Source organism: Eubalaena glacialis, chromosome Y (genome assembly GCF_028564815.1).
Source record: "Eubalaena glacialis isolate mEubGla1 chromosome Y, mEubGla1.1.hap2.+ XY, whole genome shotgun sequence".
NCBI lineage: Eukaryota > Metazoa > Chordata > Mammalia > Artiodactyla > Balaenidae > Eubalaena > Eubalaena glacialis.
The window spans coordinates 2,458,850-2,481,198 of record NC_083737.1 but is presented as its reverse complement, the minus strand read 5'-3'; the positions used below and the strand labels follow the sequence as shown (position 1 = coordinate 2,481,198).

Sequence of the window (22,349 nt, the reverse complement as noted above, 5' to 3'; positions counted from 1 at the left end):
CCTGGGAAAGAAGTGTTGGTGTCATCAAGATGCCAGCATTGGGGTTTGTGTGTGTTTCTTGTGACTGCCACAACTCATGACCACCACCTGGATGTCTGTAAACAAGAGAAGTGAATCCTCTCCCGGTTCTGGAGGCCAGAAGTGCAAAATCAAGGTGTCCGGAGGCCTGCACTCCCTGTGAAGGCTCTAGGGGAGGGTCCTTCCTGGTTTCTGGTGGCGGCTACAATCCTTGGTGCTCACTGGCTTGTGGCCACCTCACTCCAATCTCTGCCTCTGTCTTTGCTTGTTCTTCTTTTCTGTGTATCTTGCTGTCCAAACCTTCCTTTCCTTCCTCTTATAAGGACACCAGTCATTGAACTGAGGGCACGAGGATGATTTCCAACCAAGACCCTTAACTAATGACACCTGCAAAGACCCTCTTTCCAACTGAGGTCCCATTCTGAGATTCCCAGGGACATAAATTTGGGAGAGGACCCTCTTCAGTCCACTACGTGATGTCCCTCTCCGTCTCTCTGTCACCTTTCTGTGGCTCTCACCTTGTCCTGACCCCCAAGGAGCTGAGAGGTCGTCTCTGGCAGGAGGAATGAAGAAGTCTGCTATTCCCAGCACAGCCTGTTATTTATAGAGTGACACTGCCTGGGGATCACACGCCTGCCCCGAGAGACCTGGGATCACACGTCAGCCGCAGACATCAGGACAAAAGTTAAAACCCGCAGCAATGGGACGGGGACCTGGCATCACCATGCCCGGGCTGGTCCTCCTCTGATTAATTAGGACGACAGCGAAATACCAGGTCTTGCGTCCCCGTAACCGGGTATTGTTCTCCCACGAAAACGTATCAGCTCTGCCAGGAGCTTTGCCCCAGTTCCTTCTCTTCTCATTTGTGTTATTTACCTTCATGTTGGAAGGATACTTAGCAGTCCCCCTTCCCTGCTGAGCTCCTTTCTGGGAGCTGGGTCCCGGGAATCCGCAGTGCCTGTCCATCAAAGGGACGCAGATACAAAAGGTCTGCTCGGGGGCTGCCAGCCAAACCCACGGGGTCCGTTCCGGTGCTGAGTGCACATTCAGGCTGGATTATCTCCGCTTTGGGGGACACTGGTAGACACCAAAGGAATGTGTCTAGGACGTCATGAGATCTCGCGGCTGGTGGGCAGAAAGCAGTGGTGCTGGCAGCGACATGCCAGCCACAGCACAAAAGCAAAGAGAGACCCAGTGTATGATCTGGCTGAGGAGGAGAAACCAAGGGTGATCTCTGCGGACCCGGGGGGGCCATAATTGCTGGTTTCATCTTCAGCGGGTATTGATTCAAGCCAACTGAATGACACTCAGGCATGCACGGAGGTATCACGGTGATGGAGGAAAGTGTGAGAAACGCGGGGCATTTTCCTGCCTTTCTGGTAATAGATACCTAAGAAAACATGATAATCATAGTGATTGTGGTAAAGCTGTGTGCATATGTAGTGATTTTCTTTATAGGATCAGAAATCATGGAAGTGCTGCATCCACTCCTCCCCTTGGCTAAGAGGGAATGCAGCCTTTTATTTCTCCTCACTTGGGCCTCCATCTTCAGAATCCCGTCGCTCCAAAGGTCTACCCGTGCTCTTGTCCTCCCGGGCTGCTTGAAGATCAGCCGCCATCATGAACGACACAGTAACTATCCAGGGCCAGGAAGTTCATGACCGACTGACTACTTCAGTGGAAACAAACGGGCATCAATGTCCTTCACCCTGGGAAGGCAACAGGACCTAAGACACAAATTTGGGGAAAAAACTAGCCAAAATGCATATACAAGACCACACCAGATGTCATCTTTGTATTTGGATTCACAACCCATTTTGATGGTGGCAAGACAACTGGCTTTGACATGGTTTACGATGCCTTGGATTACCTGGAGAAGAATGAGCCCAAACCCAGGCTGCAAGACATGGCCTGTATGAGAAGAAAAAGACGTCCAGAAAACAGCGAAAGGAACTCAAGAACAGAACGAAGAAAGTCAGGGGGACTGCAAAGGCGAATGTTGGTGCTGGCAACAAGAGGAGTAAAGATTCTGCCGTGACTGTATCTGTGGGGATGTGAGCAGCCTTTTCATGAGAGGATTAATAAACTAAGATCTTTTACATGCCAAAAAAAAAAAAAAAAAAGGTCTACCTGTAATCAAGTTGGACGGCTTTTGTGGCCTTGAAAGTGCTGACTTGACTTGAAGGTGCAAACTCTGATCTCCCCACTCAGATCCGAGCAGATGTGTGGTTAGATCACAGAATCACCATGTTTTATTCCCTCATTCATTCCTGCATCCATCCATTCAGTATTTTCTGAGCACATGCTACTAAGAAGTTGAACATTTATGGAGGGTCAAGCAAGTGTAGGCAATGAGCTAGGAGCTGGAAGGATAGAGTGCAGTAAGATACATGGTTACAAGAGAGAAGGCATCCCGCAAGGTGCAGGCTTTGGGGAAGTAAAGCAGGGTGGCCTGAGAAAGGCTGGGAGGACAGAGGAAAAAACCTAGAGAATGTGACTTTAGACCCAAACAATAACTGAGAGGAGAAGAGGAGAAGAAGCGAAGAACATTCTGGGTGGAGGCGTCAGCATGCCAAAGGCCTTGAGACATGTATTAGTCAGGATAAGCTAGGTTATGCTGCTAAAAAAAATAATCCATAAAATATCAGGAGCAAATTGCTACAAAGCTCCATTTCTTTTTTATATATATATATATATATATCTTTATTGGAGTATAATTGCTTTGCAATGTTGTGTTAGTTTCTGCTGTACAACAAAGTGCATCAGCTATATGTATACATATACCCCCATATCCACTCCCTCTTGAGCTTCCCTCCCTCCCTCCCTATCCCACCCCTTAGGTCGTCCCAAAGCAAAGCTCCATTTCTTACATCACAGTCTGATGGGAGCCATGGGGTCTCCCTGTGCCCTGGAGCTACGTTATCTGGAGCATGTGGCCTCCAGAAACACCTTGCAGGGAAGAGAGAGAAGGAGGACCAGTACTGGCTACTTGCCACCTGCACCTGGAAATGACATGTGTGCTCTCTGCTCACAGCTCGTCAGGCAAAACTAGTCACCTGGTGCTACCTCCTCACATGGTAGTCTAGGAAATACAGGTGAGCACATGATATTTGGTGAGCTAACCGTCTAAGCTACGTGCTATGAATGACTTGTACCCCACCAAATTCTTACGGGACTGTATATCGCTGTAATGTGACTGTATTTGTTTTTCACATCGTTCACACCTATACTGCAAGTTTGGAAATGCATATTTTCAAGCAGCCGTACAAAAGTATTCATGAAGAATGCATAATCTCTGAAAACTGTGAAAACATCCCTGCTACCAATACATTTCCAAATACAAAACTGACTACCATATTGTTACTTCCGTGTAGCAGGAGAAGTTCATGTTCAAAACAGATAAAATTCTTTAGGTGTGAATGGTATGAATGACAGTCTTCTTTTTTTTAAAATTTCTTAGTCGTTTGGGATCCTTAAGCATGCAAGCCTCAAAGAGGAGGGTCCACGAAGGAACCAGGGTTGTCTTACGGCATCCAGTACAAGTATGGAACGCTTCACGAATTTCGCAAATGTGCGGGTCATCCTCTCACAGGGGCCGTGCTCACCTTCTCTGCATCGTTGCAATTTTAGTATATGTGCTGCCGAGGCAAGCACCCTCATGTGGCTGTATCTGGACGTGGGGTTTTGCGGGAGGTAATCAAAGTTAAATGAAGTCATGGTTTGATGGGATCAATGTCCCCCAGAGCTCTCTCCTTCTCTCCCTCCACCGTGTGAGGACACAGCGAGAAGGTGGCCCTCTACAAAGCAGGAAGAGGGTCCTCACCAGGAACCGTCTGGCAACGTTGACCTTGGACTTCCAACCTGCAGAGCTGTGGGAAAATCACCTCCTATTGTTGAAGCCGCTCAACCTATGGTGTTTTGTTATGGCGCCCGAGCTGACCAATTATCTCTCACACCAGGCAGGAAGAGGCTGGCTACTTTGGGAGCTGAGAGCCAGACTGAAGGCCTGGGGGCCAAGGGAGTGAGAGAGAGTATTCCATCAAATGAAGCTGGAACAAGCGTGGAAGCCCACTTCATGCAGAGTCACAGGGCCACTGTGACAAGTGCTTCAAGCGTAACAGCAAGAGAGCAGAGGGGTGGCTTTTGCAGGTTTCAGAATCTCTCCCATAAGCCAGAGTGGATCTAGGGACCGTCTTCTTGAGGATGAGCAAGGTGGCTTAGGTGGGGCGGTGGTCATGGCCCTAGACCAGTCTAAGGGAGGGAGGATTTCCAGTCAGAGAATCCACAACGCACACCACTGCGGGTCTCTCACTGTCACTCTTGTTGTCAACACTTGTTGTTGAACAAATGGATGAAAGCAAACAGGAACGTTAATAAAGCACACGCCTTTGGGGCTTCCCTGGTGGCGCAGTGGTTGAGAATCTGCCTGCCAATGCAGGGGACACGGGTTCGAGCCCTGGTCTGGGAAGATCCCACATGCCGCGGAGCAACTAGGCCCGTGAGCCACGGGTACCGAGCCTGCGCGTCTGGAGCCTGTGCTCCGCAACAAGAGAGGCCGCGAGAGTGAGAGGCCCGCGCACCGCGATGAAGAGTGGCCCCTGCTCGCCGCAACTGGAGAAAGCCCTCGCACAGAAACGAAGACCCAACACAGCCAAAAATATATAAATAAATTAATTAATTTAAAAAAAAAATTAAAAAAAGCACACGCCTTCCCCATGGGTTGTGTTCCTGGTGAGGGTAAGAAGCAAGGAGAGAAGTGCATCTGTAAATTAATTGATGAGGAAATTCCTGTACGGTGCAGTGGTTAGGACTTGGCGCTTTCACTGCAGGGGCCCAGGGTTCGATCCCTGGTTGGGGAACAAAGATCCCGCAAGCCATGTGGCACGGCCAAAAAAAAAAAATTCAAACCATAAATTAATTGATGATTTCACGGATTTAGTCTTTAATAGCATGTTGTTTGGTCTTAGTCTCACTTCTTTTTCTGTGGTTAACTGCTAGTTTCATGCCGTTCTGTCACGGATTTAGTCTTTGCACAGACATGTAAGTTACCTCTTACATGCCAGCCAGGCACTGTGTGAGGCTCCAGGGCTTTCAAAAAAAAAAAAGTCAAATAATATGCCCACCTTCCCCTGAGTAACTTTATAGTCTAGAAGCAGAAAGGGACAAATAAATAACAAATCATAACGTGGTATAAAGACAACTAGCGTGGTGTGGTCAGGATGCTGGGGAACAGCTGAGAAGGGGCAGCTAAATAATTACAGTTCGGTAAGCTTTAGTAAAGACAAACAATATTGAAGGGAGTTTTGTTGAAAGAGGAGGAGCTGGATAAAGAATGTGGGAAGGGTGGTCCAGACAGAAGAAAGGGCAGAAGCAAAGACAGAGAAGTGTGAGCCAGCAAAACTCAGCAGAGACTCGTGGGTGAGGCTGCAGGTAGGGCTGGAAGCTGCCAACCTTCAGAGTGCAGATGAAGAGTCAGGACATAGAAGGCCAAGGGCATCACTTGGGAGAACTTCCCTCAGCAGAGTGATGGAAGTTAGAGGCATGAGAGTGACTGGAATGTTAGAGAAACACACTGAAAGCCAGACGGAAAGTACACTGGAGAAAGACAGTGAGTTAGGAAGCTACAGTGGCAATCCAGGTGGGAGGAGCTGAGATTGTGGCTGAAGCCCAGGGCTGTAGACATAAAAGCAGAGAGAAGAGAGCAGACTCGAGGGATATTAGAGATCAGCACAATCTAGGATTAATACCGGGCTTGGGAAGTGTGGCGAGTGGGATAAAAATGTCCAAGTCCTAATTTCTGGAACCTGTGAATATGTCACTTTACATGGTAAAAGGGGCTTTGCAGATGGGATCAGGGCAAAGACCGTGAGATGAGGAGATGGTCCTGGATTATCCAGGTGACCCGAAGTCATCCCAGGGGTCTTTAGGATTGAAAAAATGAGGCAGGAGCGTTAGAAGCAGGGAGAGATGAAGACGGTATGGTGTTGGCTTTGCAGGAGGAGAAGGGGGCCATGAGGTAAGGGATGAGGGCATCCCTCTAGAAACTGCAAAAGGTAACTGTTGGATCCTTCCCTTGGCCCTTCCTTAGGGAAGCAGTGCCAGGGACAAAGACAAATTGTCTTTGACACACATGGAGCTTGAGGAGGACATGCGTGGTAGGCAGCTGGATATTGGTCCAGAGTCCTGAAGCCAGACCTGGGCTGAGGATACAGAGATGGGAGCCGGGCTGAAGTTCAGGCTGTTTGAGCCTGGCTCTGAATGCATGCATGACTGTCCGCTGGCTGTAGAAAACCAAAAATAGCTGCATCTGTGCGAGGCTACTGATCAACCGTGTGTGGGCGTCCTTCTCACGCTGGCTGACACGGATGCCATGTTGTTGAGGGTTCGGAGGAGCACAGAAGAAGTGAGAACATTTGGGAAAGCATCAGGTATGTACGTGCCGAGCAGTGTATTATATATTTTGCATGCAACGCCATCGTCCTCTGGTTGCTTCAAGTATTTTAATCCATCAGTCATTCTTTTTCCACCCAGACAAAATTTTCCTAGCCTCCTATAAACACGTCGTCAAGTCCTTTGCATCTTGAACACCAGAAGAAGTCCCTGTACGTTAGGGACAGTGGCCGCAGAGGAAGACAGGCAGAAGCGGAATCAACACAGCAGCGGGTGCAGAGGGAACAGAGCAGAGCTACGGGAAGGAGGTGGCGAAGGAGAGGAGGCTCACCTCGGCATCGCTCTGTGGTCGCAACAGCAACAGGTGCGCTGTCTTCTCCAGTTTCAGGTGTGTGCTACATGGCTGACTTGAGGTTTGCCGGATACTGGACTCCTGCAGGCACCCTAGTGCGCCCCTGCGTTTATTCATTTCCAGGTAGATCCTAGCGCAGGGACGGACGGTGGGCACACGCACACACACACTTATTTACCCCCCATGCCATCTACATGTGCAACACGACTTTGGATAGTCTCAGAGTCCTTTCAACTTGGGCAGCCACTCACGCTCCCAGTAGCCACAGTCACCAGCAAGCCCTACTGTCCAACACCCAATTCAATCTGATCATTCACGCGCCTTGCCTCAGCCTTCTACAGCTATGACTTTACAGGCCCTGAAACAAAAGACAGTCCGTAGAACCTAACGTGGTCTATATTTCCTCATCCCCCCCCCCAAAAAAAAAAAAAAATAGAAGAATGAGGAGGGGGAAGGGAGGGCTTTGCCTCTCTCTAGGGCAGGGTTCCTAAACTCTGGCACTAGTCCGAATCCAGCCTGCCGCTGTTTTTGTAAATAAAGTTGTATTGGCATAAAAGCAAGCCCAGTTGTTTATGTGTTGCCTGTGGCTGCTTCCATCCTGCAATGGTAGATCTGAGAAATTATGAAGAGGCTCTACAGCCCTCAAAGCCTAAAATGTTCACTAACTGGCCCTTTATAGAAACTGTCTGCTGATGGCCCCTATAGGGAATCAAGTCTTGTAGACCAAAGAGGGTAGCCAGTTTCATCCTCTGTGATATGCTTTAGAAACAGCTGTTTAGTATTTTCATGACTGTTATGATATTGATTACATAACCAAATAATAGAGAACAAACTTCAAGGCATTCACAAGTGCTGAGGAGTAGAAAGAAACAAAAAGGCCAAGCCAAGAGCAATGAAAACAGGCAGAAAGAATGATTTCTACCCTAAAGAAGAATAAAACACTGAGAAAAAATATCCACTTCCATAAGATAAATCTCTTCCCTACCTATAAAACGTCTGCTTGGACAGCTAGATAGAAGCTTCTACTTACGTTCAGATATGCCCAATGTGCTCAAAATCTATGTCAGGATTCTGACTCCAATATCCTTCTCCAGCATTTTTCTCTGTGATGTGAAGCTAATTAAGTCTGGCGTCTTTGCAGTTCTTGAAAAAGATTATTGTTTTAACCGTATCTAATAACACCTAACGGGCCTTTTGCATTGAAAACAAAAATATATTCTCGCCTGAAAACATCGATATATATTCTACTACAACGTGGGTATTAATTCTCTGTGTATACAGCAACTTAAAAATGATTTCACTTCCTCTAAAATTTGATTATGTATTTGAACCCAGCCCACTCCAGCCTTGCTATGAAAATGGTCTGCTATGGTGCACACATGTCTTTCTGGGGCATACACAGCATGAGAAAATTTCTGTATTGATGCTGGGTCAGACCTACAAATTTGGGTGATTTAATATGCCTCTAATTAGTTAAGATCTAGTGAATACATTTTCGCAGTGGTTTCTAATTGATATCCATGTTTGAGTGTATGTTATGTCAGGTCCGAGAGGTGGATGTCAGCTCAGAGAACTTCGGTAATATCTTTTTTTCTCTTTTCCATTCTTTAGCTCCTGCTTTGTGCATGATAATACCCTTCAAGAATGCAAAACAGTACAGTGCCAGACCTTAACAACCATAATCTTCAGCAAGGAATTCAGGGAGAATTACACTTTCAACATTTTACAAGGTCATGGAGTTAACAGTCACGTCCATTTTTCTTCATTTGTCTTGAACGTTCTAACTGTTGTATATTACCAGGCCATCCCCATTTTCCTATTAAAATGCGTATTAGGATATTGAATATTCAAGTATTATGGGGTAAAAATTTTTTTTCTATTTCTGGAAAATGGACCATTGGGATTCGTTATTCAATGCTAATGTAAGAAAAAAAAATCTCATTTACTCAATGAAAAGAAGAAAGTGGTCATAGACAAACGCGCATGGGGCCCGGGATTGGAGTGAGAAGGTGAAAAGCAAAGCAGAAGTGTCCATGGTACCATAAGGTTAAACAGGGGAGAGAGAGAAAACAGTTAACACAGACGGGAGACTGAGTCTTTTTCACCAAGGCTGCCTTAGGCATATAGATGTGTCCAACTGACTCTTCACGTAATAAATTTCTCTGTTCTCCACTGTTCTTTTTTTCAAAACTAAATTCTTTATGAAGAAAAATACAAAGTGTAATGGAGGGTGTAGAGAAAGAGGCCGAAATAAAGAAAGAAATGCAGTATGTTTCTGGATGAGATTATTCAATAGTGTTTACATGTTATTTTTTAAATTAATTCTTATTGGAGTATAGTTGCTTTACAATGTTGTGTTAGTTTCTACTGTACAGCAAAGTGAATCAGCTGTACGTATACATATATCCCCTCTTTTTTGGATTTCCTTCCCATTTAGGTCACCACAGAGCATTGAGTAGAGTTCCCTGTGCTATACAGTAGGTTCTCATTAGTTATCTATTTTATACAGAGTACCAATAGAGTATATATGTCAATCCCAATCTCCCAGTTCATCCCATTCCCCCTTTCCCCCTTGGTACGTGCTATTTTTTTTTTTTTTTTTCCCAAAATGAATGTATGTTTGACACAAAGCTAATGAACGTCACCATGGAATTTTTTGGTTTGTTTTTCGGGTCACAAAATTATTCTCCTGATCATCTGGAAGAATAAATGTACAAAAGCGTCCTGGCGATTTCGGGAAGAAGAGTAGTGGAGGATGGGAGAGGGAGAACGAATTATCCCGCGTGTAAATCTGCAATTATTTAAACAGCGTGATATTAGAACAGCCACGGAGAGACTGATTGATAAAAGTAAGAGGCACAGGAAGAAACACACAAAAAAGGCACGAGTGTTTTAGACAACCTGGTGCAAAGTAATGAATATCTGGGTTGGCTACTTAGGGGACAATAAAATTCATTTCCCCCTAATTAAACACCAGAATTAAATATAATTGTTAGGATGCCCGCTTCCATTTCAGGACAGAACAGCTCTCTCATCCTCATAATCAAAACATGTTTGAAACATACTTTTCCAAAAAAATCATAATTTTTTATTATAAAAAAAGATTCGTGAAAAGCTCAGGACACGAAGGAACCCAAGAAACAAAATTCAAAAAAGTAGCAAGCTCCTTCCAGGAAAGACAAGACTCCTGTCGGCTTTGATCTTTGTGGAAGTGGTCAGGGTGGAAGGACCCTGTTGCAGGTGAGGGTAAGGAGGAAGGAGGAGTAAAGTTTTAAAGCGTGTGGGCTGGCGTGTTCGATGGGAAATATGAGGGAGTCCTAGTCTCAGTACATACTTCGACCACCTGCTAAGTGTTTTCCAATAACCTCTGTGGAGGAAAAGAGATAGTCTGCCCCGTGTGGGTGAGGCGGGAAGAGAGAGGAGAGAAATACCATGAGTTCTCGCCCAGGTTCAAGGCAGCCTCTTTCAGAAGGTAGGGATCAGGGCAGCGGATCTGATGCAAAGTGTACTCGGGCATGCCTGGGCTTCACAGGCTATTAGACAGCAGCCCTCCAAAGACAAAGGCAGTGTCACAGGGTGGGGGGACTTCTCCAATGTGAGAGACAGAGCAAACAGACACCCCAAATAGCATCCTGGTGGTAAGTGGAGAGACCGATCTCATGGTTAAGAGAACTGGGGACTTCACGGAAAAGCACAGAGATATCTCTGGCACCTTACCAGTGCCAGATCCCAAGCCTGACTGAAGATGAAGTCCCAACACTGTCCTCAAAACTTCTGAAGTCAACAGTGACGTGAGTCACAGGGAAGCTAGTGTATTGTCCCACAGACCTCAGAAGGTCTCTTCTCTGCTTCCCCAGTCTCTCTTCTCTTTGCATTTCAGTTTGCAGACTTTCTATTGGAGTCAGAAGTGAAAGAACAAGAATGGGGTCAGAAGGAGGATTCGAAGAGATAATAACCGGGAACTTTCCAGAATCGATGAATGATGTTGACGCATAGATGGATGGTGTTCAGCAAGCCACAAGCAGGAGAAACACAAAGGAAATGACACCCGACAATTTCCTAGACAACCCTGAACACCAAAGATGCAGAGTGAATCTCGAAAGCAGCTAGGGAACAAAAAGATGTATCATACACGAGTGCGTGACATTCTGAATTATGGCTGACTTTTCACCAGAAGAAACAAAGAGGCCAGAAGCAATGGAAAGATATCTTCAAGGTGATGAAAGAATAGTGTCAACTCAGAATTACAGATCCCGTGAAAATATCCTTCAAAACTGAAAGTGGAATAAAGACATTTTCAGGTACAATGAACATGTAGACCCACTCCACAAGACATGCTAAAAAATACAAAAATAAAACATCTGCAGAAAGAAGGAAAAAAATACCAGACAAGAGCCCAGTTATGCAAAAAGAATAGCAAGCAAAAGTGTAAATATCTGGATAAATATAAAATAGCTTTCTTTAAAGTATCCATGTTGTTCAAGTGTCTTTGAATAAGCATTCACTGTTTAAAACAAAAATGACAAGAATGTTTTGTTAGATGTATAGGCTATGTAGAAGTGGATTGCAAAATAATGAGAATGTAATGGGCAGGGAGGTATTTCGTGCAATTATTCTACTGTAAGGTCCTTATGGAGTTTGTGCATATTTCTGAAAGTAGTATAATTTTTTAAGGTGCACTCTGCTACATTAAAGATAAGTATTGGGGTGTCTAGAGAATTGCTTTGCAAGAGCTAGAGGGTAACGAGCCACCCAGAAGCTTCCTTTGTGTCTTTCCAAGTAGGGTAATTTTGCTTCCTTTTTCATACTTCTCTATTTTCCAGATTTTCTACAACAAATGTAAACATTTTAGAATAAATATTTTCAGTAAGTTCATTGTCTTCTTGAAGGGCTTTTTGCACCTTTTTTTCCCCAGAATTGAGATCCTTTACCAGCTTGTATATAAAATGTGCTCTTCTAAATGATTATCCCAGAATTGGCCTCGAAAGCAGTTCAGAATAAAACTAAATATCGTATTAGATTCCCATAAAACAATTCTAACTGGGCATGTGCTGGAACAAATAGATTGTGAAAATTATTAACACGTTAGTATTTCTTCTTACCACAGTGTCCCCCCATCCACGCGAATCGTCTCTCTGTCCTGCCTGTTAGTCACTTAGTAGCCAACTCAGTTATCAGATCAATGTCGCTGTAACCCAGTGCTCGTGTTCAAGACGCCCTTATTTTACTTAATAATGGCTCCAAAGCACAAAAGTAGTGATGCTGGCAATTTGAATATTCTCTTATTGTGCCTGATTTATAAATTACACTTTATTGTAGATAGGTACATATAGGAAAAAAACATAATGCATATAGGGTTTGGTACTACCCGTGGTTTCAGGCATCCACTGGGGGTCTTGGAACGTGTCCCCGTGGATAAGGGGTGACAATTGTATATGTAAATATACAATATATATACTGTATTCCTAATATATATACAATATATATACTGTATACCCAATGCAATGTACTGTATTCCTAATATATATACAATATATATACTGTATACCCAATGCAATATACTGTATTCCTAATATATATACAATATATATACTGTATACCCAATGCAATATACTGTATTCCTAATATATATGCAATATATATACTGTATTCCATATATATCTATATAGAGATATATATATATAGTATTCCCAATTATTTGCTAGATTGACCCAATCCATCTTGACTTTTGCACCTCTGCAAAGCACATTGATAAGAACAGACTTTTCTGATATTTCATCAAAGGCTTCCATCTTCCAGGGACACACTAGAAAATCTATTATACTCTAAGTTACCCAGGACGATAACCGGTAAAAAAGAAATCTCTCTGTGCCCCACACCTTCACTCCATCAGAAACCAAAATAGTGCTATGATTGCTCTTATCTGACCTACTTTAGTGTCGAACCTATAACGACCTAGATTCTTAAAGTCCTAGGCTTGGAAGGAACTTTGGAGGGTTTTCCCAATCCATCCTCATAACTTTACACAGAATCACACCTCCGCTGTGCTGGATTCATCAAGGCTACGCAAGGATTTTCCACCACTAACTTGGGGCTGTCTATCAGATTTGAGGAAGGTGTATGGCTTTCTATTTTCTAGTCTGAAAAGTAATACAAGAATTTTATCTAATAACGCTATTTGGTTATGTAGTTATAGAGGCAAAGAAGGATAAAGCACAGGCCCCTTGGAACTGTAATTTTATCTGTCACACACAATAACTCTGTAGGTACTTTATGGTACCCATTTCTAAGCATCATGATTATACTGAAAGCTATTAAAGAAGTATAAACATCCTTAAAAGGCTACCAGCTGATCTGGTTGCATGTCAGCCTGGTGGATACCCAGGTCCCCAAGTTTTACTTCCTTTCCTCGGACACGAGATGTTCACGTAATTCTTTCCAGTACTTATACACCTGACCCCTTCCTTCATCTCAGCCACATCCTGTTCTCAGCCTTCCCTCTCTCCCCAACTCAGACCCGTGATTATCACCTAACTGGCAGGTTCCAACCATTTGCCTTCAACTCAGAATTCAGAGAACCAGCCCTGACAACCGAACACGTGGCGCATGTGTCTCCTAGGCACCGAAAACTCTGTCGTGTTCAGGATGGAAGTGATCGTTCTCCTCACCAGCATTCCTCCCCTCCTGCATCCCTTCTCATGAAGAATCAGCAGGCTCCTTGGATTCAAATATCCAAATACTGTGTGTGTACATAGGTTTGTGTGTGTGTACTTTTTTTCAACTTCGTTCATGTTCTTAATTTCTACTGCAGACCCCCAACTTCAATCCACTGTCTCCTGCCTGTACTGTTGCAGAAAACCCTTAACTTGGTAGGTCTAATCCCCCTTTGCTTGTCCCTAATCCACTGTTTTCAAGAAAATCTGAGGGACATTTTTAAAACAAAACTTGGATTGTGCCACTATGCTGCTCAAAATCCTTTCAGTATGTCTTTTTTTAACATTAGGATGGAGTCTAAAAATGTTCAGAATGGCCTATAGGGCCCACGGGATCATTCTTGCCCCTACCCATGTCCTCCAAGACATCGCACCGGAATAATATAATGTTCTTGAAGAGACAACAAAGCTTATACATGGAGTCAACTTTAAATGTTTTTCAGGATCTAAGCAGAGCTCCTGGTGTCCTTTTTTGTAGCTGAAAATTGAACTTCCAGGTGGTCTTTGCTGAGACAAGTGTAGGATGGCCTGCTGCCAATTTCCCAAGAGAAGGCAGTCAGATTATGAGTTCAGATCACAAGCGTGTTGCAGAAGACAACTGGAACACCTTGGCATGAATTCTAGAGGCTGAAGATTTGTCATGGAATCAGAAAGTCTTCCTCTAACCTGCCCTGTCCTCTCCTCGCACCATTCCACAAACCCTCTGGCCACAACACGGGACATCACCACTTTTCACCATGTAAAATATCCACATATGGGATGGAGAAAAGTAAACAAAAAGAGTCTTATGGAGATCATGCCCCCAAAACAATATTGACCACTGTTTGCTGGGGCTGCCGTAACAAAGCACCACAGACGAAGCGGCTTAAACCCAGCAGACATGTATTCCTCCCAATCCTGGAGGCTGGAATCTGAGATCCAGGTGTGGGCAGGGCTGGTTCCTCCTGAGGCCTCTCTCCTGGGAGTGTAGACGGCCGTCTCCTCCCTGTGTCCTCACGTGGTCGTCCCTCTATGTGTGTGTGTCTGTGTCCTGATCTCCTCTTCTTATAAGGACACTAGTCCTGTGGGATCAGGACCCACCCTAGTGACCTCATTGTACCTTAGTTCCCTCTTTAAAGACCCCATCTCCAAATCAGTCACATTCGGAGGTCCTGGGGGCTAGGACTTCAACATATGAATTGGGAAGGGGGCGGGACACAATTCAGCCCCTAAGAACCACTGTAAATGTCGCTGGAATTCCCTATGCTTTGTCCGACAGCCTGCCACTTAGCATTATGAAAGCGATGAAAGCGTTCTGATAAATGAGTGTGGCCCTGTGTTGATCTTTTGATTCATATGGCAAGCTTGGAGACATAACAGATTGACCCGAATTCCTATGAATGTGACGTGATGACTGATCTTGGCTTCTGAGTGTTCCGAGTGAGGGTATTAAGCTGCGTTGGATGCATGTGACTGTGTGTGTTGTATAGAATGTCAATGACCATCGGTGACACTGGCTCACCATTTTATCACCTGGATTCACTTCTTCAGAACGTTGAATGAGAAGGCGTCTCGAAACTCTGGACATGGGAAAATTTGTTTTCCCACACCCAAGTCTCTGGTCAACACATTAAATAAAACCAGAAAAAAAATCTAACCACTTTTGAGAACAAAACTTTTATTAGAAGGAAGAGTCCGAAAACATAGACTCACCTTCTGATATCTGTGCGTTCTGTTGCCCATTTAATAGCTGCCATGGGGGTGCTGGAGAGACAATTAGTGTAGACTCACAAAATCGAAATGAAAATCAGGGCCATGTTATTCCCAAGCAGATGACTTTGGGGAAGGCATTTGCCAGTTCACTGTGATTAGAAAATGAGCTAAATATAGATTTAAATAATCTCTAACCTTCAGAGAAGTCTAGAGACCATCCCCTTCTGTAAGCTTACAACAGCTGGACAGAGAAATGCCAGTTTGGGGAAACATAAAGACTCACTGCCACCACTTATTAATTTTTAGGAGCAAAATCGTGACAAATCAAAGGGGCAGTTGTTACCTGTCTCGGTAAGTTAGTTTCTGCCATTCAGGTTAGCCCCTCTCTGTGAGCCCAGTGAGCGCTCAGCTTACGGTTGATGAGAACCTTGACGAAATGGATATTTTCAGAAGGATATCTTTATATTTTAAAGTAAGTTCTGAAATTTTTTTTAAAAATCTTTATTTTTGGAAAGTTGATCTCCTCCACCTGTACCACCTGTTTGTTCTCACTTGATCCCTCATCATAATTTGTTGAATCACAGTTGGCTGCCGTGGAGATGACCGCAATGTCACAAACAGAATTATAACTTCAAGTGGGGAATAAACAGCAGGCACACTGAACTCTTAACAAACAAAATCCTGTTATTATGCAAATAACCTTCAAGTAATCAAGTGTAACCCAAAATGCATAATTTTCTCTTGTGGGATTTTTTTGTCCCCCTTGGTGCAGCAAAATGCACCATCATCTGCTAAATCCAATTCTAAAATGAAAAATGTCATAGGACTTCAAAACTGTATTTGAGAGTGGAAGACGCTACTAGGTGACAACAGCAACAAAACTCATTATCAACAGGTTGATAGGAACATTTTAGCAAAGATAATGATGTGTCCAGGTTTAACCAGAGAAGCTTTTCAGGATCAGAAGAGTAATTACAATCATGCTGAACTACTGTCAAATTAGAGGTATAAAGGTAAAGAACTTGCAGTAGATATCGCTACACCCAGCGTGGCTTCTGAGATTTGAATAGTTGCTGATCTCTAATGCTGACCTCCAACGAAGATGGATAGATAGGATGGTTTCTAGGACACCATGAAAGGCTCCTCTCACCAGAAATATCATTCTAGTGAATTTAGAACAACACCTAAATCGGCCATGTGAGTCAACATTTATAATAAACAGAAGAAGAATGGAAGTAATATTCACTGAGCATCTATCAGCAGGTATGGTGGCAGTTATTGTATGTAAGGTCATTGAGTTCTCACAGTCATCTGGACACACACACACACACACACACACACACACAGCAACTCATTGTCTGCATTTTTATGTGATTTTAAGGTTTAAAGAGATTAAGGATCACATTGTGTCTGTGGTTAACAAGTTTTGGAGCCAGTATTTAAACCCACACTCAACAACTCCACTGCCTAACTCAAGCTACACCCCAAGGCTCAAAATCTTTGTGAAAAGCCCCAATTATCAGTCATTATCACCTGGACTCCACATAGTTACGACTGGTTTTGGCTAAGGAGAACATCAAACTCCTCAAAGTAAGAGAAGGAGGGATCAGTAAGTATTGGGCTGGACCAGGGAGACAAACCAAATGGAGTACGGGGCTGGGAGACAAGCTGTCTGTAGGATCTGTAGCCCTGGGCAACTTTGCTCCAAGCATCCTGAGGTAAAGTCCTATAATTAATTATTTCAGGGGTCACAAGTAGTCTTTTCACGCCTCTCTGAATCTTGGAGACGGACTCAGTGTAACAGAGGCAGGTGGATTTTGCACCGAGGGTAACTCCTCTGGCATCTTGATGCAGTGTCCGTGGGCCCGTCTTCCCATAGGGAAAGGACTAGTAAAACATAACCTATACGATAGGCATTACTTCTTAGTTCGTTTAAAATAGAGCATGAAGTGGCTTCCATTATAGTCTTGTGGAGATTTCCATTGTTGTTCATACTGAGAGATAAACAAGTTTGTAAATGAAGGAAAGTCAGGGATTCTACTAGTGTTTCAGGAGTGAAGTCTAAAATTTTTTTGAAAACGCCATTTAGAGTAGTTGAGAAATTGGAACAGTGGCCAGGAATTCATACCTCTACTAAGAAATTCCCATTCTTTGCTTAAAAATACTTATTTATGGTTTATTGAAGTGTAGTTGATTTACAATGTTGTATTAGTTTCAGGTGTACAGCACAGCGATTTAGTTATACATACGCATATATCAGTATTCTTTTCAGGGTCTTTTCTACTATAGGTTATTACAAAATATTGATTAGAGTTCCCTGTGCTATATGGTAGGTCCTTAGTGTTCATCTATTTTATATATATAGTAGTGTGTACCTGTTAATCCCCAAATCCTAATTTATCCCTCCCACACACCCCTTTCCCCTCTGGTAACCATGAGTTTGATTTTGAGATCTGTGAGTCTGTTTCTATTTTGTAAATGAGTTCATTTTTTTCATTTTTTACTAGATTCCACTAGATCACTAGATCACTAGAAGTGATATCATATGGTATTTGTCTTTCTCTGTCTGACTTACTTCACTGAGTATGATCATCTCTAGGTCCATCCATGTTGCTGCAAATGGCATTATTTCGTTCTTTTTTATGGTTGAGTAGTATTCCATTGTATATATGTACCACATCTTCTTTATCCATTCATCTGTTGATGGACACTTAGGTTGATTCCATGTCTTGGCTATTGTAAATAGTGCTGCTATGAACATAGGGGTGCATGTGTCCTTTTGAATTAGAGTTTTCTCCAGATCTAAGCCCAGGAGTGGGATTGCTGGATCATATGGTAGCTCTATTTGAAAAATTCCCATTCTTGAGCTACAGATGATTGCACCCAGCACTAATGAGGATTCCATTTTCAGTGCAGGGTCCCAAACTCACCATGGTGGCCTCTACACTTTAGGAGTTTTCCTGTGTGTTCTGGCACTAGATTGGCACAGCACCCAGCCCTGGATTATGTCCATCATCGAAGGAAAGAATGAGCAGGACAAGTCTGCACAGCTGATGGGAGCCCCTCCCCATGTTTCTTCAGACGCCTGGTCTGTCCAGGGAACAGACCCCCTGGCCCCCTCGCTGAGAGGATGGCAGGACTCTTGGCAGGCCAGCCAACAGGGTACACGGCCAGCGTTGGCTTTTCATGACCACTCTGATGTGTTTGTGTAGAGAAGAATGTTTTCTGGGTAAGTTTTTAGTCTGCATCGCAGGGACCTCTGCCCCTCGGCTGCCATCGTGGAGGACCAGGACCTGCTCCCCCTACGCACGCCATTTAGAGTAGTTGAGAAATTGGAAATTGTTCTCCGTGGTGCCCAGAGAACAAGGGAAATCAGCGGATGAGTTGGAAGGTGGTGGGTTTATTGGGATGACGTGAAATTGAAGCCGTACTCGAGGATGTGCATGAGGATGATGTATAATTTGGAAACCAGCAGAATTCACCTCAGGTAATTGAGACAAGGTGTGTACCTTCAGGTCTCTTGTATTCCTTTCTTGTGCTTTTTGTTTTTTGGGTTTTTTATTTTGTTTTGTTTTGTTTTAGGTGCCTCTTGCCCTGGCCCCGAGTAAACTCATGTGGCCTTTCAGCCCCTTAAGCATTTCACAGCCTGGCCCATACCCATTTTTGTTTTCCATCACTGGTCCAGTCCCATATCCTGACCATTCTTCTTCTTCCTTTCCCTCACAGTGGTGGTGCTAAAGGCTCTCCTGGATAAAAGAGTTGCCAGTTATGAACTACCAAGCCAACATGATAATGCCTGATAATTATGGCTTAATCCATACAGATAGCACCGTGGCTTCTCAACAGCCTTATTGGGCTGTATAACCTCCACAACCTTTATTTCACCAATTTTAAGTGTACATCTACAACGGCTTTTAGTGTACTTACACGGTGGTGCAACTATCACCACAATCTAATTTCAGAAGATTTCCATCACTGCAAAAATATTCCTCATTCCCTCCACCTCATCCTGCCCTCAGTCCCAGCCAACCACCAGACTACATTTTGTCTATAGATTTGTCTTTTCTGGGTATTTCATATACATGGAATTACCAAACTACATTCTGTCTCTATACATTTGTCTTTTCTAGGTATTGTTAGCCTATCACCAACTGACATTCCGTCTCTATAGATTTGTCTTTTCTGGGTACTTCATATAAATGAAACCATACTATATATTTTTTTTAATTGTGATAAAATCCACATAATATAAAATTTACCACGTTGACCATTTTTAAGTGAACAGCTAAGTGGCATTAGGGACATTTACACTATTGTGCAACTATCCCCCCATCCATCTCCAGAACTTTTTCATCTGGCAAAGCTGAAACTCTGTACCTACTGAACAATAACTCCCCTTGTTCCCCTTGTCATATATGTTTTTCAGTGACTGGGATTTTTGTCAGGATTCACCCATGGTGTAGCGTGTATCAGTACGTCATTCCCTTTTATAGTTGAATAATATTCCATTGTATGGATATACCCTATTTGCCTATGCATTCATAAGTTGACGGATATTTGGAATCTTTCCACTTTGATTTGGCCACTGTGAATAATGGCTGCTATGAAACATTCGCAATTCACGTGCAAGTTTTTATGTGGATAAATGTTTTCATGTCTCCTAGTTAGATACCTAAGAGAGGAATCACTGGATCAGAGATTAACTCTAGGTTTAACACTTTGAAAAACTGCCAGCCTGTTTTATCAAAACAGCTGCACCATTTTACATTCCCAACAGAAACATGAGGGTTTCAATTTCTCCACATCATCAACATTTGTTATTGTCTTTGGTTTTCATTGTAGCCATCCTGGTGGATGTGATGTGGGAGCTCATTATGGTTTTGATTTGCATCTGTGTGAAGGCTGATAAAGTCAAACTTTTTTTTTTTATGTGCATATTAGCCCTTCATATATCTTTTTTGGAGGAATACCTGTTAAGTTCCTTTGCACTTTTAACTTAGTTATTTACTCTTTTGTTATGGAGTTATTTATATGCTCTGAATAAAGCCCCTTATTGGGTACATGACTTTGCAATATTTTCCTCTGAGTTCTTAAGTTGTCTTTTCACTTTCTTGATGGTGTCTCTTTTTTATTTATTTGTTTGTTTGTTTATTTATTTTTGGCTGCGTTGGGTCTTCATTGCTGCGCGTGAGCTTTCTCTAGTGCGACGAGCGGGGGCTACTCTTCGTTGCGGTGCGTGGGCTTCTCATTGCAGTGGCTTCTCTTGTTGCGGAGCACAGGCTCTAGGTGCGCAGGCTTCAGTAGTTGTGGCACGTGGGCTCAGTAGTTGTGGTTCATGGGCTCTAGAGCGCAGGCTCAGTAGTTGTGGCGCACGGGCTTAGCTGCTCCGTGGCATGTGGGATCTTCCCGGACCAGGGCTCGAACCTGGGTCCCCTGCATTGGCAGGTGGATTCTTAACCACTGCGCCACCAGGGAAGCCCCATGATGGTGTCTCTTAAAGAGCAAACGTTTTAAATTTTGATGAATTCCAATTCTTCTCTTTATTCTTTTGTCACTTGTGCTTTTAGTGTCTTATCTAAGATATCATTGCCGAACCCAAGGTCATGAAGACATATTCATGCTGTCTTCTCAGAGTTTTATAATTTAGCTCTCCCATTTAGGTTTATGACCCATTTTGAGTTAAGGTTGTGTCTGGAACATCCAAGATAGGAACCACGTATATTTATACGGGGAATTTACCTGCAGCAGCTAACCCACTGCTAATTAAACAGTACACACAAAATACACATTTTTGGATAAACGGATATTTTATATGTGCAGATTCCATAACCCTGACTCCCCATGTGAAACTTCATCCTTTACTTGTAATTAAAATGCAAGAGGAAGGTAGAACAAGATAGAGGTAAGAACTAAACGTGTATCTCCGCATCTCCTCTTCTCAGCATGTTGTATGAACTGCAATTCATTTTTCTCTCTTAAACCTCTTCCATCATTTGAGAAGGCACGTATTCAAACAACAAACTCTCAAGGCTGAAAAAAATACCTACTCAAACACTTGGTTTGAATGGAATCAAAACAAGAGCTAGCCTCTTCAAACAACACTGAACATGTGCGGAATTAATAATAATGTCTTGTAACTTGAGTCCTACAACCGATTCTACCCCAGCCAAGTGTGGAAATGCAGCACGCTTTGGAGAGCAGCAAGAAGCAGCCATGGCGAAGCTGCACAAACCACTTAGGGAATTGTAAATGATGCAAAATTGATGTCTAGTCCGGAAATTAGGCAATCATGAGTGGATTGGGCCGACAGGAAAGGCAGGCGTGTGAAGCTCACACCATCAGACCCCCCTTTCACACCACTGATCACTTGACTATCCACGTGATTTCAAGGGTAAATTGCCAACACATCATCTGACCTTATATATCCAAATGGAATTCTCATTTAGTTACATTACTTCAAACAGCCTATGCATAGTTTTATGATTACGATCTTGACTTGAAAAACAGAAATAGAACGGGAATGAACTCCCTAGGAAAGCTGTCCTTAAGTGCATGATTATTCCACTTTTCAAACCTGAAAGCATGCTTTATTCCAGCCTTCCTGCCTGATGAGAATTCCTTTCATACGCCTGATTCAACAACACTGTGGAAAGTCTCCACTGTAAACCCTCAAATGCATAACCGAATAAGGGAAGGTGCTTCTCCCACCAGACATGTCTGAATCTCAATGTTGCTCAACCAGAATCCACTTAGCTAAGTGCCACAAATCCCCCCAGATGTAGACATGGCACGTTGACAGGCTAATTGGAACCACTGACATAATTCTTCTAAGAGGGAATCCACCTGGGATTAACACAAACAAACTACTCTATGTAAAACAGATAACCAACAAGGACCTACTGCCTAGCACAGGGAACTCTACTCAATATTCTTTAATAACCTGTATGGGAAAAGAATCTCAAAAAGAATAGATGCATGTGTATGTATAACCAAGTCACTTTGCTGTACACCTGAAACCAACACAACATTGTAAATCAACTGTACTCCAATAGAAAATAAAAATTCAATTAAAAAAAGAGGTAATCCACTTGGCCAACAATATTCCAAGTTATTTGGCTGCTAATAAAACTGGATCAGCTGGAGGTGAACAGCTTCATTTGGCTGGCAAAGGTGTAGTCTGAGAA

At 43.4% G+C, this 22,349-nt stretch overlaps 1 non-coding gene and 1 pseudogene across 1 annotated transcript; one reads left to right on the top strand and one right to left on the bottom strand.

Moving 5' to 3' along the window:
• The first annotated feature begins 1,638 nt into the window (after nt 1–1,638).
• On the top strand, nt 1,639–2,076 carry LOC133082935 (small ribosomal subunit protein eS24-like; annotated as a pseudogene).
• A 1,489-nt stretch (nt 2,077–3,565) lies between these two features.
• LOC133082945 (U6 spliceosomal RNA) lies at nt 3,566–3,672 on the bottom strand. Its single transcript, XR_009699094.1, has one exon. It is a non-coding gene; the product is annotated as a U6 spliceosomal RNA (small nuclear RNA).
• Between the last annotated feature and the right edge of the window lie 18,677 nt (nt 3,673–22,349).